Source organism: Pistacia vera, unplaced genomic scaffold, assembly GCF_008641045.1.
Source record: "Pistacia vera cultivar Batoury unplaced genomic scaffold, PisVer_v2 Contig291, whole genome shotgun sequence".
Classification (NCBI taxonomy): Eukaryota; Viridiplantae; Streptophyta; class Magnoliopsida; order Sapindales; family Anacardiaceae; genus Pistacia; species Pistacia vera.
This window is the reverse complement of record NW_022196103.1, coordinates 1100416-1118053: the sequence shown is the minus strand read 5'-3', so window position 1 is coordinate 1118053 and position 17638 is coordinate 1100416.

The window sequence follows — 17638 nt, the reverse complement described above, 5'->3', positions numbered from 1 at the left end:
CCAACCACATAAAATTTTAATTTCTAACAAAATCACCCCCATCCACCCCAAGACATTGCCAGCCGCGGCGGCAACAGCTGGAGCGGTGCACGATTGGTTGGATCTGATCATCCATGCGTCGATTTGGCCGAAAATAGCCAGATCTACAGCCAGATTCTAACAGTTGTTAATGGCCAAAAATCTAGCCATCATTAATGACTAGAGCTCCAGTTGTTGTTAAACAGCCATAATTTGGTCGTTGTTCATTAACGATGGCCAAAGACCAGGCTGTTGTTAACGACCAGAATCAACGCATCTAGCCATTTCCGACCAGATCGATGCATGACCTGCTGGATCCGATCGATCGTGTGCTGATGGTGGTGGTCGGCCATCACCTATCGGCAATAGTGGCCAAATCCATATTTCACTACTGCATTCCATATTGACCACATTTCACTACTACATTCCATATTAACCATTTAAGGGATAGAAGAACGAAAAAACAACCTCTCCATTCTATAGATCTCACCTCATTCTCACCATGCTAAATAATGAACCAAGTCATTAAATTACCATTTTGATGTGTGAAAATTCTCATTTTGTAGCTCATGATAAACTCCATAACACAAAATCCTAGAAGCCCAGTTCGGAAATTGTCTAAAAATTTAGAGTCAGAGTCTCTCAAAGATTGTAATCCAAGTTCTCTTGTTTTATAGATAAATTTAAAGAGTTGATCAAGAATTTTCAAATTCTAGAGCTTACCAATTTTTGTGTTAGGGAGGTTATCATGAGCTACAAAATTAGATGTTTCACATAACAAGGGTGTTGCGATTTGGGACTAATCTAAACGCTAATCAACCAATTAATCACAAAAAGAAATCAAGAACAAGCAAACACACCAAGAGTTTACCGTGGTTCACTTGCTCAAGATTTGAGCAAGCTACATCCACGTTGAGCTCCGGAACACCTAGGCTCGCTGCACTAAGAAGATCAATATCGTTTACAGAGTACAATTTCAGATTCTCAAGCACTAACCAACTCACTTTGCTAATCTATCACTCAACTCTTTTACCGTAACCTTTAAACCCAAGAGAAAGACTCTCTAAGCTTCTCTACCCGTGAAGGAAACACCTCTTTCACTAATCAATCCAATTGATTGCACAAAGAGTAGAAGAATTGAAGTAAACTGAAAAAACCCAACAAAGCAAAAAGTTACAGAGTCAAAGAAGAAGAGAGAATTTTTTTTTTTTTTAACTGTAGCTTTAATAAAAATCAAGCCTTTTTTATACTGTTGACTCTTCAATGAAATAACAGCCCTTAGATGTACCTCTAATTAGAAGTCAAGATTGCAAGATGATTTAATCAAAATTGTAGCATTTGACTTACTCTTAGACGGCTATATTTTTTGCTTCACATTTAATCATTCTCCACCTTGAAGCTAACAAACTCTTCCAGGTTATCCACCCATTAGTGCAGCAAGCATCTTAGTGTTTCTTCTCAGCTCTAATGTGTTACCTAATATGCAATAAGTCCAAGCAGTGCTTGAAATTTGATGCAATCACCACCTTGGTCCCTATATTTGCTAGATTTTCCTCAGTTGGTATCTTCTCCAAGTGCAATTGTCCTCTTGAAATGGGATCTCTCACAAAGTGAAAACCTCACATCTACGAGCTTGGTTTTCTCATGATACATAGGGTTTTTGCTCAAGTGGATGGCACTTTGACTATCCAAATAAATAGTCACAAGTCCATCTAACAGGTTGGCTTCTTGTAGGATTCCTTGCAGCCATGATACAAAGTGAAAACCTCACATCTACGAGCTTGGTTTTCTCATGATACACAGGGTTTTTGCTCAAGTGGATGGAACTTTGACTGTCCGAATAAACAATCATAAGTCCATCCAACAGGTTGGCTTCTTGTAGGATTTGTTGCAGCCATATGGCCTCCTTGAAAGCATCCGTGACTACCACATATTCAGATTCAATTGTGGATAGTGCAACCAAACATTGCAGTTAGAATTTCCAACTCACGCAATTTCCTCCAAGTGTAAAACAATAAGCAGTAGTGGACTTTCTACTGTCTCTATCACCTGCAAAATCAGAATCTACATACCCCACAAGATCAAGTGTATCATATCTTTTACAATAATCTAAACCAACATGCACAATGCTATTTATGTACCTTATCAACCATTTTAATTCAACACAATGTTCAATACCAGGATTTGACATGTATCTACTAAGTAAAGAGATTGCAAAAGACAAATCAGGTTTGGTACTGATCATAGCATACATTATGGAGCCTATTGCACTAGAGTAGGGTATCATTTCCATTTTGATCAGTTCACTCTCTGTTTTAGGGCACTACATTTTGCTAAGTACAAAATGACTCGCTAATGATATAGAGACTACCTTAAAGTCAGACATTCCAAACTTGGATGTGAGATTGTGCAAATATGACATTTGGTGAATTTTTAGTCTATTAGACTTCCTATTTGTCTCTATCATAATTCTTAAGATTCTTTTTGCACACCTTAAATCCTTCATATCAAATCCAGCACTCAATTGTGCCTTTAAGTCATTTATTTTGGACTTAGATTCACTGATCAACAAAATTTCATCATCTATAAAAGCAAATATATAGGCATGTCATTTGTAAGTGCAAAGTAAAAGCAATTGTCATATTTGCTCCTATTAAAGCCAATCCCAACAATAAAAGAGTCAAATCTTTTATACCATTGCCTAGGGGACTGTTTGAGTCTATAAAGTGATTTATGCAGTAAACACACATGCTTAGGCAAGTTTTAACAATTAAACCAATAAGCTGATTCATGAAAATAGTTTCTTTCAGTTCACCATGTAAGAATGCAGTCTTAACATCTAATTGCTCTAATTCTAGGTCATAGTGAGAAACAATAGACAACATCAATCTAATTGTTTTAAATTTAACTACTAGAGAAAAAATTTCATTAAAATCAATACCTTCTCTTTGTATGTAGCCTTTTGCGACTAACCTAGCTTTGTATCTTGTAGGCTCTGAAGGGTTTATGCCTTTTTTTTATCTTGAACAACCATCTACACTCTACACACTTCTAATCCTTAGGCTTATGAACTAATGACCAGGTTTTGTTCACCTTTAAAGAGTGCATTTCTTCACTTATAGTAGCCAGCCATTGCTTTTTGTCCTTAGAACTTTCAACTTCTTCATAAGTGATAGGTTTAGCCCTTTGAATTTCACCACCAGCAATCAGAGCCACATAGATCAGGTTTGCATAACTATATCTGGCAAGAGGCCATATATCCCTCCTGATTCTATCCCTAGCAAGCTAATAATGTGCAAGATCCTCTTACTGAGACCTTTCACCATCTTCTATTGCCTTTTTAGGATCTTGCACAACATCAGCATCTTGTTGCATTTCTATAGGTGTAGTCTCTTCATCAAAATTGGGCAACTCCGTGTGATGAATTGTTGGCTCCACCTCAATTTGGGTGGTACCAATTTGGTTCAAATTTGCTGTCTCAATATTTGAGGTACCTGCAATGGGGCTAGTAGATTTACAAGGAAAAATTGATTCATTAAAGATCATGTCCTTGCTAATTATAACTTTGACCCCCTGTGCCTCTCATTCCCAAAGTTTGTACCCTTTTGTCCCCTCTTGGTATCCTAGAAATACACACCTAAGTGACCTTGGCTCTAACTTCCCATCATTTGTGTGTGTATAGGCAGCACACCCAAAAACTCTTAAGTGATTTAGGCTAGGCTTCTTACCAGTCCATTTCTTTTTAGGAAACTTGAACTCTATAGCACTAGAGGGAGACCTATTAATAAGGTAGGTAACAGTGGTTAAGGCTTAGGGTTTAGGGTTTAGGTAGCTCTTGTTAGAGTAGATGCCCTAGAGCCAATCAATTATTGCAAAATTGACTCTTTGTAATAATGTTCATTAAGCAATAAAAGGCATTTTATTTTATATCGTGTAAATCATTATTATTGCAATATGTATTGATATATATCCTTAGAATGGTAGAACCGTGACGAGGGTATCAAGTGTTTCAAATCTTGATAGTGAGAACCCTATGAGCACATATGGTGGCCATTCTAGAAACGTCTGTAGCCCCAGTATTATTCTAAAGTAAAGGTACATATAATACGGTAAGGCTATCATAGTGTTGAACAACCCTGTCGAAAGGCAGTGACTAATCTCACTTGTCATGGTTGTTTGGTGACAACCTGGTGCAACACATGGGTGCTTGCTGTAGGCGGATATACTGCAGCAAGTTCACTAGACTGACCCACTAGAAGATTCCATATGGATGGTAACCCCAGTGTCTATGGAATAAATCCTCTAACGAATGGTGGTGCATGTGATCCTTAGACTTGAGATCACTAGAGTGCCTTGTGCACCGATTGGTGCAGTTTGACACTAGCCTAACGCAGTTCTATTCAAAGCTGTCAATATGGTGGTGATTGGCTGCATCAAGGAGTGTATCAAGTCTATGGTGGATAGACAGAGGATTCATCACTCCCGGGTACAGGAGAAGTTATCTCACGGCGCAATTCAGTATATGGCAATGACACTAAAATTGTGGCCACGGTGGGATTGAGTTGTTGCTTTATCCGGATTATAATATAGGTCATTGGTCCAGAAACTGAATACGTAATATCGAGAGTAACCGAAGGTTGACACTATTTCTATGCCTTCGTCTCGTCGAGATAACGGATTATGAAAGGATCGAATTATATGGTAACCATATCGTTGACAGATAGGTACTTTGCTGAATCCGAATCTATCGGGTGGCCATGATGCCTTGCTAGGGGCCAATCGTGGTCTGTGTATTAGTGAGACGATTAATTGGTGTTAATCGCGATACTATACACTGTCGGTATGATGAGGAGCCTATGGGTCACACACATAGAAGATAATTTAAGACTCAAGAACAAAGAAGGGCGTTTCTATCTTTTTAGGCGAAATGGTACTTTGGTATTTTCACAGTGCAATTAAATTTGCTAAGGTTGTAGCCTTTATTTAATTTACTAGAAAAAATTAAATAAGTGAAATTNAATACTATAATGGTGATTACCCAAGAAGCCTAACATGAATTATTTCTCAATCTCATCATGTTCATCACATACAGCATTCAATTTCAGAGTAACACACAACCAAAGCTTATTCACATGGAAATAACACAATCAAACACTTAACCCATTTAAAATCCAAACTACAATCAAAACCCTAACCCAAAATAGGTTAGTTCATAGCTAAATTAATACTACAAAAACGAAAAACAGAAATAAACAAGTTAAGCATAATAAAACTGAGATGAAAGATAAGAAGTCTCCCCAAAAGATGAATCTTCTAGTCAAAATCCGAATCTTCTTCCTTAAACAATCCGAAAAACTCCAAGTTTTACTCTAAGAAAAGTGTAAGTCTAAACCTAAAAAGCTCAAAACTCCTTGGCAATTAAGTTTTTCTTTTATACTTAGTCCAAAAACCCAGCCAAAACACGCACAACACGAAACTATGCGTTTAACAAAACTGAATAAATTGACTGTCGCCGCGGCGAAGAATGAAGAAATCCCAATCGTATCTGGCTTACTTCGCCGCGGCGAAGACAATTCTTTCGCCGGGGCGAAGCTCCTTGAAAAGTTCTGAAATTACAGAACTGCCACTTTGCTTGCTTCTTCGTTCTATTCTCGGCTCTCTTCCTAGGGAACAAGCTTCATTGTGCTTTGTCCTGCTCCGGAACTCTCCTATCTTCTGAGATCCGCTAATTTCTGAGTCAAAACTATTCAATTTTGTCTTTATTTGCTCAAAAAGTCCATTTTAACCTGAAACACGAAAAGTAAAGAATTAAGCAACCATTCTGGTCAAAATGCACTAGAAAGTACCTGAAATCCGACAAAAATATCTAATAAAAACTGTATAATTTACGGATTATCAACTACCCCCAAACTAAAGAGATGCTCGTCCCCGAGCATACAGTACAAAACTAACGAAAACATAGACAACAAACAAAAACAAAAACATGAAAACACACACAACAAAACTNAAATATATATAATTGATTTTAATTGAGATAATGATGAAATAAATATAAAATATCTAATTGGGAGTGTTTGGTAACATGGGGTGTTTGGGTTAGAGCCCAAGCCTATTCCATATGGGAATAGGGCATTAAAGTAACACTATAAAAGAAAAAGGTAATTGTAAAAGTGTGTGATTTTTCATTATTCACTTTGTCCTTTGTAAAAAAGAAACACAGCAGCCCCATATTCCCTCCCCCACGGCAGACTTGGTTTTTGCTTGAAATCAATTCTTGTTTTTCTTCTTTAATCTTAAAGCTAAGGAGGATCTAGCAAATCCCTCTTTAGTTCTTTGTGATTGTCTTCGTGTGGACTACGTGGGTTTGATCCGACACTTGGATCGGTAGCAAAAACATTCATTGACAAATTTGGAGGAGCCTCCAAACGTGCGTATGTATTTCTGAACTCATGATTAATTTCTGCAAATTTCTATTTTATGATAAAACTGTAAAATTATACCCTTGATCTTGGCTCTTTGGGAACGATCCTTGTTATTATGTTTTTGTTTTTTGTTTTCTGCTGCGTATATGGACAGTTTCCTAATAGTGGTATCAGAGCCTAGGGTACCAAATTTTACAATTTTTATGTGGATGGGTGATAACATGTATTTGATGATATTATGTTGCCTTATAAAATCTAACTTAAAATCATGTTTTAAGAAATTTATTAATCAATTAATTTAATTTGTTGATGATCTGCAAGTTTGGTATATTGGTGATGGATTTTTTGGTTGAAATCAGTGTGTATGACTAATTGAAAATATGTTGTGAGTGTATATGATTACTGTATGAACAGATCCAGAGCTATAGATCTGTGTACGCTCACCGCGGTGATATAACCCATCACCGCAGCGAGTGTTGTTCACGCTGGCGCTGGTGACGAAACCAACGCTCGCCATGGCGATCGTCCTCTAGAGAGCGCTGTACGAAAACAGTGCTCTCTACGGCTGTACGAAATCACCGCGGTGAACATACGTTGAGTGTGAATGTTAAGTAATCAACGCACGCTACAGCGATCTAACTCATTGCCGCAGCGAGCGCACTTCCGAGTGTGAAGGGGGCTAAAATGTAAAGTTTTAAAACTTTTGGACCAAATACAGATCTACAAATTGTCAGGGGGTAAATGAAATTAACCCATAAATTTCAAAAATTGATTGTTTTTGAAATTTATGCTTTGTACTTGTTTGTATATTACATGGTGCCCGGTACATGAACCTTAGACCTAAGGGTGAATGTTTTAAATTATTTTTGGGTATGTATGGTTGTAAATTTATTAAATAGGGCCTGCGTGTCCTGCCTTTCTCCTTTTCTCAATGTACATTCTCTTCTCATCTCATTCCCCTCGAATGTAAATCGAGGTTTCTAAATTTATTGATGTAAAGAATTTGTATAATTATTTCTATTGTAAATTTAGAATGATGTTTTTGTAATGTACTTGGAGACGGAACAAATGACGAGGTAACCATACTTGAAGACTCAAGATATTTATTACAGCACCCTTAGGTGACCCACCGATTCCTCTAGCCTCGAGGAAATCGGTTTTAGTTGGGCCATGTACCAGCACGTTTTATATTATATTTAGAATGCATGCTAAGGTTGAATGTTGAATAACATGCCAAATAATGTCATTCTAACAAAGATAATAATCTGATGAGACATTAAATAAGAAACCCTCAATTGAAGTATATTAAGTCATGAAAGCCTTCCATCACCATGGTTTTAATCAAACCATTGTTCGTCGAAACCTTGTTTGCCAAAGGGAAGGGTACACTTCTACCAGTGAGAGGTTAAAATACATTGGAGTTTTCCTTAATGATGATGGGTCGACTTAAAATGACAGTTTTGCTTGTTCGCCAAAGCAAAGCTTGATAAATGCGTCATAGGCATAGTAGAGCAGTATACATATTGTGTGTACATGGTGACATGTAGTGTCCACTCTACTGATACTGAGAATCACACTTGAGGACAATGGTTGGAGCCATTGGATTATGTGATTGGCTTGTTGACTTTTTCACATTTGAGGTCGATAGTGGGAGCTATCGACTGGTGTGGATTAAGTTTGTTGGCCTACCTAATCAGCTCATTTTGGGTTGTTCGCCAAAGCGAAGGTTTGAAATAGGCAAGATGGGATCTCGGTCCACTAGGAAAGTCAACGGGCTTTCTCGAGTTAATAGTGATGGCTATTAACTTGAGTAAAAAAAAGACCATATTAAATAATAATGAACTTTATAATAACTTTATCTTTTCTGCAATTGTAGATTCACCAAAATGAGCATTATGAACCTGCGACCATTAATCGAGAAAGAAAACAGGTTGGATGGATCCAATTTCTCAGACTGGTATCGTAATCTTCGGATTATACTCAAGTCAGAAAAAAAATTGTATATCCTTGAAAATCTATACATGGCTAAGCCTGATCCTGATGCCACTCAGGAAGTAAAGGATACTTATCAAAAGTTCCCTGATGATGCTGATAGCGTACAATGCTTGATCTTACCATCGATGACACCTACGCTGTAAAAGCAGCATGAGAATATGGATGTTTCTTCCATTATTCTACACCTCAAGAAGCTTTACGAAACAAATGCTCGACATGAGAGGTACAAGGTGTCGAAAGCACTGTTTGGGAGTCGTCTGACTGAGGGAGCCCAAGTTGGTCCTCATGTGCTCAAGATGATCGAGCACATAGAGAGGCTTGAGACTTTGGGATGTGGCTTGGATGTAGAATTACAAATGGATTTAATTCTGCAATCCTTGCTTGACTCTTATGCTCCGTTCACAATGAATTTCAATATAAACACGAAGCAGAAAACCCGTCAAAACTTATGAACATGCTGAGGACTACAAAGCGGGACTTGAAAAAGTCCAAGCCTGTTTTACCAGGTTGCTGCCAGTAGAGCAAAGGGTAATGGCAAGGGTAAGGCCAAGGCCAAACCCAAGCCCAAGCGCAAGCCCAAAAGACAGGTAGCTCTTGGGCTTGAGAGCGGCATAGGGAAGGGCAAGGTAGTCTGCTTCTTTTGTGGCAAGCCTGGCCACTGGAGGAAACACAGCAAGGCTTTCCTCGCAAGCAAGAAGAAGTCAGATGCTACGACTTCAGGTATTTTTATGATTGAGATTAACTTCTCTCTCTCAACATCTTGGGTCATTGACACAGGATGTGGTACTCACATTTATACTAATGTGTAGGGACTAAGGCAGAGTAGAGTGCTTGCCAAGGGAGAGGTGGACCTACGAGTTGGAAATGGAGCATATGTGGCTGCAATTGGTTGTAGGGACTTATTGTTTATCTTTGCCTATGGCTTGTTATTGGAACTACATAACTGTTATCACGTACCTTCTATTTCTAGAAAATATTATTTCAGTATCCGCTTTGGATAATATGAGGTATCATTTTGAGATATCTAATAGATCGTTGTCCTTTAGTTTAAATGATATCTATTTGGAATTGCAAGGTTATAAATGGATTATATGTCTGATTTAAACAATAAAGATTTTCAACATTGAAACCAAGAAAGCTAAACATAGCGATCAAAACCAGACATATCTCTGGCACGTAGATTGTGCATGTTAATAAGACTTGCATTGCAAAACTTCAAAGGGATGGAGTTTGGGACCCTTTTGACTTTCAGTCATTTAAGGTATGCGAGTCATGCCTGTTAGGCAAGATACCAAGTCTCCTTTCACAAGATAAGGTGAAAGGGCTACTAAACGGTAGGCACCATCCATATGATGTATGTGTCCACTAACAGTTGAGGCCAGAGGTGGATATCATACTTCGTCACATTTACTGATGATTTCAGTAGATATGGTTATGTCTATCTTTAACATAAATCGAGCCTTTGATAAATTCAAGGAATTCAGGAATGAAGTACAGAATATGTTGGGCAAAAGTATTAAAGCTCTTTGGTCGGATCGAGGAGGTGAATACTAAGCTTAAGGTTTTCAGAGTACCTGAAGGAATGTGGGATAGTATCACAACTCACCCCTCCTTATACACCCCAACACAATGGAGTGTTAGAAAGGAGGAATATGACCTTAATTGACATGGTTAGGTCCATGATGATTCTAGTGATTTACCTCATCGTTCTGGGGTTATGCCCGAGACTGCGACTCGTTTTGAACCGTGTGCCGTCAAAGTCTGTAGATAAGACTCTGTATGAGCTATGGAGTGGGCGAAAGCCCAACTGTCTTATCTAAGGATTTGGGGTTGTGAAGCTTATGTTAAGAAATTGACTTCGAACAAGCTGGGCCCAAAATCCTGTAAATGTATATTTTTGGGGTATCTAAAGGAGACCTAAAGATAATATTTCTACCACCCAAAAAGCGCAAAGTTTTTGTTGCTCGATCTGGTGTCTTCTTAGAAAAGGAATTTTTTCTAAGAATACTAGTAGGAGAAAAGTAGAACTCGATGAAGTTCTAGAACCACAAAGATAACTAGACGACGGGATGATGTGCCATAAGAAGTGGTTGAACATCATGAGGAGGTTACTCCACAACTTGTGGATCAAAGTTGAACCACCTCAGGTAGCACAAGAGCTACGTAGATTTGGGAGAGTACGCCATGAGCCCGAGAGATATGGTTATCTTGTGACTCAACATGGTGACGTACCAGTCTACCAAGACGATGAACCCAGAACCTACGAAGACCCTATATCAGATCCAGATTCTGTTTAATGGCTTGAAGCCATGAAATCTGAGATGGCTTCATGTACCAGAACCAAGTGTGGTATCTGGTGGAACCACCTGAAGGGGTAAAACCTATGGTATAAATGGGTCTTCAAAAAGAAGACTGACATGGATGGTAACGTGCAAACTTATAAAGCACGACTAGTTGCCAAAGGTTTCAAACAAATTCATGGCATTGACTATGAAGAAACCTTTTCGCCGGTTGCCATGATTAAAACCATCCGGATTATGCTTGCGATTGCAACATATCATGACTATGAGATTTGGCAAATGGATGTCAAACTGCTTTCCTGACATAAACCTTGAGGAGGATGTGTATATGACACAACCTGATGGTTTCGTCCTTGATAGTCAAGCTAATAGGTATGCAAGTTGTAGAGATCCATTTATGGACTCAAGCAAGCTTCAAGGAGCTGGAATATCGTTTTGATGAAGCCGTAAAAGAATTCGGTTTTATCAAGAACGAAGATGACCCTGTGTTTACAGAAAGTGAGTGAAGCGTAGTAGCATCCTAGTGTTGTATGTCGATGACATACTTCTAATCAGGAATGGTATACCGAACTTGTAGTCAGTAAGACTTGGTTATCCAAGTGCTTCTCCATGAAGGACTTAGGGAAAACGACCTACATACTTGGAATAAAGATCTATCGTGATAGATCACGTAGGTTGCTTGGCCTAAGCCAGAGTGCATATATTGACAAGGTACTGAAAAGATTCAGTATGGAAGAATCCAAGAAGGGATTTCTTCCGATGTCACATGGTGTTTATCTCTCTAAGGAATGTGTCCCAAAACACAAGATAGGGAGATAGGATGAAGAGGATCCCATATGCATCAGCAATGGTCCATCATGTATGCCATGCTCTATGTACTCGGATTGATGTCTCATGTGCTTTGAACACTTGTAGTAATATCAATTGGATCCAGGCGAGCATGATGCGTGTTTTCTACAACATGCAATATGTAGCAAGTGCACTAGTCGCATAAAGTAATAAAGTGATGGGTAGGATATCGTTCCCACGAGGATTGTTAGCAAAGCACTAAGTTTCCTAACGTTATCAAGTTGAAGCAATCGAATTCTTTGATTGGCGGGAGCAAATTTTAATTAAAACAACAATGAAATTAACCAAAAATTAAATCTTATTAAGAAAGCAAGATGAAACACGGAATATCAATCAAGAAAAACGGGTAGGGTTTTGACTTCGTTTGGATTTTTATGGGTTAACCTAATAATTACACTATATTCACATTCATGCGCAATGGTTGTAAATCGAATTCACTAATATGTTAACATACCCTCGCGGCTATGTTTTCCTATTCATCCTTATTAACAATCCGCACCAACAAATTGAAGGTTAATAATTCTAAATTCATTAAGCACAAGATCCTAAATTGATTTCACTAATTCTTGAATCTATCTCTAGCATCCAATACTATAATGGTGATTACCCAAGAAGCCTAACATGAATTATTTCTCAATCTCATCATTTCATCACATACAGCATTCAATTTCAGAGTAACACACAACCAAGCTTATTCACATGGAAATAACACAATCAAACACTTAACCCTTTAAATCCGAACTACAATCAAAACCCTAACCCAAAATAGGTTAGTTCATAGCTAAATTAATACTAAAAAACGAAAAACGAAATAAACAAGTTAAGCATAATAAAACTGAGATGAAAGATAAGAAGTCCCCAAAAGATGAATCTTCTAGTCAAAATCCGAATCTTCTTCCTTAAACAATCCGAAAAACTCCAAGTTTTACTCTAAGAAAAGTGTAAGTCTAAACCTAAAAAGCTCAAAACTCCTTGGCAATTAAGTTTTTCTTTTATACTTAGTCCAAAAACCCAGCCAAAACACGCACAACACGAAACTATGCGTTTAACAAAACTGAATAAATTGACTGTCGCCGCGGCGAAGAATGAGAAATCCCATCGTATCTGGCTTACTTCGCCGCGGCGAAGACAATTCTTTCGCCGGGCGAAGCTCCTTGAAAAGTTCTGAAATTACAGAACTGCCTTTGCTTGCTTCTTCGTTCTATTCTCGGCTCTCTCCTAGGGAACAAGCTCATTGTGCTTTGTCCTGCTCCGGAACTCTCCTATCTTCTGAGATCCGCTAATTTCGGAGTCAAAACTATTCAATTTTGTCTTATTTGCTCAAAAAGTCCATTTAACCTGAAACACGAAAAGTAAAGAATTAAGCAACCATTCTGGTCAAAATGCACTAGAAAGTACCTGAAATCCGACAAAAATATCTAATAAAACTGTATAATTTACGGATTATCAACTACCCCCAAACTAAAGAGATGCTCGTCCCGAGCATACAGTACAAAACTAACGAAACATAGACAACAACAAAAACAAAAACATGAAAACACACACACAAAACTCAAATTCCACAGTGAATTGCCTAGAAATTGCACATGCCTCAAAAATTGTTGAAAAATTATTATCAGGAAATGTTCGACACTCTAAGAAGTTATAAGCTACATCGACTGTCTTCCTCAATCGGTCCACCAAGTAGGTGATCCCTACTTCAATCAACATTCCAACTTCCCGGATTATTTATGCAAAAACTGTAAAGTTTTCAAATGGTGGTAGACTCCATAAGCCTAATACTCGAACTACTCTCCACTAATGAGACTAAACACAAATGAGAATCAAAAGGTCTTTAAAAGCTGTAACGTTGGGCTCAGGTCATGGGCTCCAATAAAAGATAGGAAACAAAGTAAGAGAACTCGGTTGTCCTAAAGCAAAACTAAAATCACATCGAAACCCATACTTCTCAACACCAATCGACATGTCCACTAGTTCACAGCCTTCAAACGCGTATCTTTAAAACTTTGGATACCATAAATGCAGGGGAGACTCGTTTAAGGTGTACGTGGCGTTTTAAACCCGAGGTCGCCAAATATTGCTAGGCAGTTTTTAAGGCAGGTTCTGGTTTCCAGTCGGTATACCCTTAAACTAGGCAGCATTGTGTTTTTTTTTTTTTTTTTTTTTTTGCACATCAATAGAATTGAATTGAGGTGACTACCTCCTTTGTTTTATCTTTTCTCTCAACCCCCACATCATTCTTTTGGTCTCTTCTTCTTTTTTCTTCTCTTAACCCCCAAACTATTCTTTTGCTCATTTGTACACTCATTTCGTTCTTGTTTTGCACTAGGACCGAATCTCCTAAGGGTACGATAAAGTGTTTAGGGTAAAAGGATTTGAAAATTCTGTTGTTTTCCAAGAAAAATAAAGCAAAGTTCATATGGCTCAATGGGTGAAGGATAATTTCATTCATGGGTTGGCTAGAAAGGCTCAAACGTTCCGAAAAAATGCCTAAATCATCCTCAACCATGTCTAATCTAGAATTTCGCCTCAAGCATTTCTCAACTAGGTTCTAGAGTCCACCAACATTATCAAGACTTACCTAATCGCATAAAATGAATCTAAGCATGCTGAAAAAAAATGAAAATGGTTGTTGAACCACTCAACAAACCTCAATCAGAATCCAGTCAATAAACATAAACTTGAAGCAATGCTAACATTCTCAACAATAAAATTCAACAATCCTATTCTATCATTGATTTATACAACTCATCATCGGCAAAACAAAACCACCAAAGAAAAAAATAAAACAAAACTAAAATTATATATTATTTTTTTTTTTGTTAAGGTGTACACGGCGTTGTTAAACCGCGAGGTCGCCAAGTACTGCTAGGCAGTTTTTAAGGTAGTTATTGGTTTCCAGCCAAATACCCTAATACACAAAAATTTTACAGTTTAAGGTGTACCGCGGCGTTGTTAAACCGAGGTCCCAAGTACTGCTAGGCAGTTTTTAAGGCAGTTACTGGTTTCCAGCCAATATACCCTTAAACTCAAAATCTATTCCCTACCTCAAACTAAATATGACATTGTCCCCAATGTTCCATTGCACAAATCAGGAATAGAGAATAATAACACAAAAAAAAAAATCATCAAGGTACGAGAATGCTCCCTGGTTAATTCATGAATCGTCGCTCCACAATGATCACCCGTTTTTGACTTTCATCATCCAAAATCTATCAAACAATAAAACGTGGTGTCCCTCATGTTAGAACGAATTCACAACTAAATGAAAATATACAACCTAATCTCGTCCTTTCAATAACTACAAATAAAAAAAAAAAAAAAAAACAACTAAACAACACCATGAAAACAAAATCCAAAACCAAATAAACTGAGTTTAAAGTTTCAAATGGACATAAAATTAAATGAAAACAGTTAAATAACATAAAACATAAACAGGTGCTCCGGTTCAGTCTGTTCTTCCCATATCTTCCTCGTCATCTTTCTCGTCTTCCTTTTCTTCCTCTGAGCCCATCCACTCATCCGAGTCCCAGTCAACCCATTGGTATGCTGAAGTGTCAACCTTAAGCTCTTGGAAGCTATTTGTCAACAGCTCATGCATCCTTTCAGTCCGCTCCATCATCCAATCCTAACATCTCTTCATATATTTCATCAGGCCCATCATTTCTTGCATCATCTGTTTTTGTGAAACTTTTGAGCTGGATGATGTGGCAAGGCTTGTTCTTTGCCTTTTCGCCCCTGCTCTTGGTTGTGCAGCTTCCGTTCAGTCAAGGTGTTTTTTGAAATAGTCTGAATCCAGAATTGGAGCAACATGAATACGCTGCTCATCATCTTGAACCTTGACCCTAGCGTTTAGGCACATAGCTGTGATGAGATGCTGGAAACAGTAACTCACTCGCCCCTTTTTGGATGCTAGCTTGACACTATTATAGATGATGTCTCCCACATCCATACTCTTTCCTGTGGCAATAGAGTAGAGCAATATCGCCTTCTCATAAGTCACTGTGCTGTAGTGCGACTCCGGCATTAATTTAGCACAGACAAAGTACTGCCATAGCCGAGCCATTGGTGTCAACTGCATTCCTTTGAGTGTCTTCTTTTGTTTCTTGGACACTTCCCACGCTGCCCCAGGTTTCGCAATGACCGGCAGGATAATATCATCATCAAATTGTGATCTCTTGAACTACACATATTGATCATTGAAAATTTCAGGCAAGTTATAGAAGTTGTTGATATCCCTTGCCGTAAATTGCACATCCTCCCCTCGTACAAACACAGTATCGTCATGACATTCCGGGAGGTTGGCATAGAACTCTCTCACCAATGGTTCTACAGCCAGAACTTCAGGAGCACGCATAAACATGTCCCAACGTCTCCCTCTACTCCAGTCCACAGATTTTTGTGTGGTCAATCCATGCTCAGGGATGAAACCCTTATCCTTTCGTTTGATTACCTCCTCATATCGTTTACGGGCTGCCTCGTTCACAAACCGGTTGTCAACATTCTTCCCCTTGCTCTTATGCTTAATTTTCGGAGCCATTGATCCAACTGAAATTCAATCCAAAATATTAACCCCAAGAANCATAAGAAGTGGTTGAACATCATGAGGAGGTTACTCCACAACTTGTGGATCAAAGTGAACCACCTCAGGTAGCACAAGAGCTACGTAGATTTGGGAGAGTACGCCATGAGCCCGAGAGATATGGTTATCTTGTGACTCAACATGGTGACGTACCAGTCTACCAAGACGATGAACCCAGAACCTACGAAGACCCTATATCAGATCCAGATTCTGTTAAATGGCTTGAAGCCATGAAATCTGAGATGGCTTCATGTACCAGAACCAAGTGTGGTATCTGGTGGAACCACCTGAAGGGGTAAAACCCATATGGTATAAATGGGTCTTCAAAAAGAAGACTGACATGGATGGTAACGTGCAAACTTATAAAGCACGACTAGTTGCCAAAGGTTTCAAACAAATTCATGGCATTGACTATGAAGAAACCTTTTCGCCGGTTGCCATGATTAAAACCATCCGGATTATGCTTGCGATTGCAACATATCATGACTATGAGATTTGGCAAATGGATGTCAAAACTGCTTTCCTGAACATAAACCTTGAGGAGGATGTGTATATGACACAACCTGATGGTTTCGTCCTTGATAGTCAAGCTAATAAGGTATGCAAGTTGTAGAGATCCATTTATGGACTCAAGCAAGCTTCAAGGAGCTGGAATATTCGTTTTGATGAAGCCGTAAAAGAATTCGGTTTTATCAAGAACGAAGATGAGCCCTGTGTTTACAAGAAAGTGAGTGGAAGCGTAGTAGCATTCCTAGTGTTGTATGTCGATGACATACTTCTAATCAGGAATGGTATACCGAACTTGTAGTCAGTAAAGACTTGGTTATCCAAGTGCTTCTCCATGAAGGACTTAGGGAAAACGACCTACATACTTGGAATAAAGATCTATCGTGATAGATCACGTAGGTTGCTTGGCCTAAGCCAGAGTGCATATATTGACAAGGTACTGAAAAGATTCAGTATGGAAGAATCCAAGAAGGGATTTCTTCCGATGTCACATGGTGTTTATCTCTCTAAGGGACTCCACTGGGTCCCAAAACACAAGATAAGGGAGATAGGATGAAGAGGATCCCTATGCATCAGCAATTGGATCCATCATGTATGCCCTGCTCTATGTACTGGATGATGTCTCAGTGCTTTGAACACTTGTAGTAAATATCAATTGGATCCAGGCGGCATGATGCGTGTTTTCTACAACATGCAATATGTAGCAAGTGCACTAGTCGCATAAAGTAATAAAGTGATGGGTAGGATATAGTTCCCACGAGGATTGTTAGCAAAGCACTAAGTTTCCAACGTTATCAAGTTGAAGCAATCGAATTCTTTGGATGGCGGGAGCAAATTTTAATTAAAAACAACATGAAATTAAACCAAAAATTAAATCTTAATTAAGAAAGCAAGATGAAACACGGAATATCAATTCAAGAAACGGGGAGGTTTTGACTTCGTTTGGATTTTTATGGGTTAAACCT